This window comes from Electrophorus electricus, chromosome 23, assembly GCF_041902795.1.
Source record: "Electrophorus electricus isolate QZ-2024a chromosome 23, ASM4190279v1, whole genome shotgun sequence".
In the NCBI taxonomy this organism is placed as follows: domain Eukaryota; kingdom Metazoa; phylum Chordata; class Actinopteri; order Gymnotiformes; family Gymnotidae; genus Electrophorus; species Electrophorus electricus.
The window spans coordinates 12,826,144-12,827,500 of record NC_137519.1 but is presented as its reverse complement, the minus strand read 5'-3'; positions in this window follow the sequence as shown (position 1 = coordinate 12,827,500).

Below are 1,357 nucleotides of genomic sequence, written 5' to 3'. Positions count from 1 at the left end.
GCCTGGATCATTAACAACCACAGAACACCGGGCAAAGTTTGGAGGTAGCTGATCACTCACTCATGGTCACTGTTCTGTTAGAAATGTGCCCCAAAGCCTTTTCTCTTCAAAGCCCCACTGATAGATATGAATACTGCAGAGTAGTTCTGAACAGAGACCAGATGAGCTGTCATGTGTAGCTAAATATTATCTACAGTGGGAATACACTCTGCCTTTTACTGCCAGCTGAGAGACGTCCACTGTAGCTGTCAAGGCAGGCAGAAGGCTCAGTTTATGAATTGTAATTCAGTAGTAATTCAGTTTCAGTAGTAATTCTCTAATAGCAAATCTCTCAATGAGTCTCCACAAGTGAACCTTTTAACTGATGAATCTCTGCCAGTAAATCTCTCATCTGGTCTCCTCTGGTGAATTGTTTTATAGTGATTTTTGATCTTATAACCATTGTAGGCGCATATTTAAAGTTCCCACAACAGATCACGCATAGTGCCAGAACCAGAACCAGATGTTTTGTACAGAGCTGTAGATTTTTTTTTTTACTGTTTTCTAAGAAGCTCATAAACAAAACACTTTCATTTGTCAGTTACATTTAATCATCTTAATTTAATTAATGGCAGTTTCCAGAACAGGGTATTTTTATTTTATCTTACCAGTGCCACATGTCTGAGAAGCGGAGCTCAACGAAGCACTCTTCCCACCATGCTGAATTAAGGCAAGGCGACATTTATTTGTATAGCACATATAACACAACTGTGGTTAACCAAAGTGGTGCCCAAACTTAATATTAGAAATTATCATCAAATAAATCAGATCAGGTCAGCGAACCACTGTTACCACCATGCAATTTTACAGTATTATTATGCTAATCACACTACACTGTCCCACAGCAATACTAACACAAGTTTCCAAGCGTGACACCCGAAATTACAAACATGCAATGTGAGAAGAACCCAACCCCCTTTGCATCCCCCCAGCACACGGACCGAACATGTGAGCTTGTAGACTCAAGATGCTCTAATGTGGACGTGAGGAATCAAAGCAGGTAAACTTGTTAGTGTAAGTAAAGTAAGCACATGGATGCTGCACGTGTCTGCACTGACACTAATACCAGCTTGAGTTACATCTGCAGGAGGGCCCAGACGCAAGCCCAGCTCAAATCTCACGCTGTCACACACTTCAGTTGCTTCATTGTTAAAGTCTAGAATTACCTGATGGGCTTGAGTGGGAAACTCTTGCCTGCCACTACATGCTACGTGGCTATTAGCTGTTGTCTAGAGTGGATCCCAGTGCTTGGCAGACAGTTTGTTCTGCCACATTCTTTGCTGTTTATGAGCCGTAGACCCTCGCGAATTAGACTGAA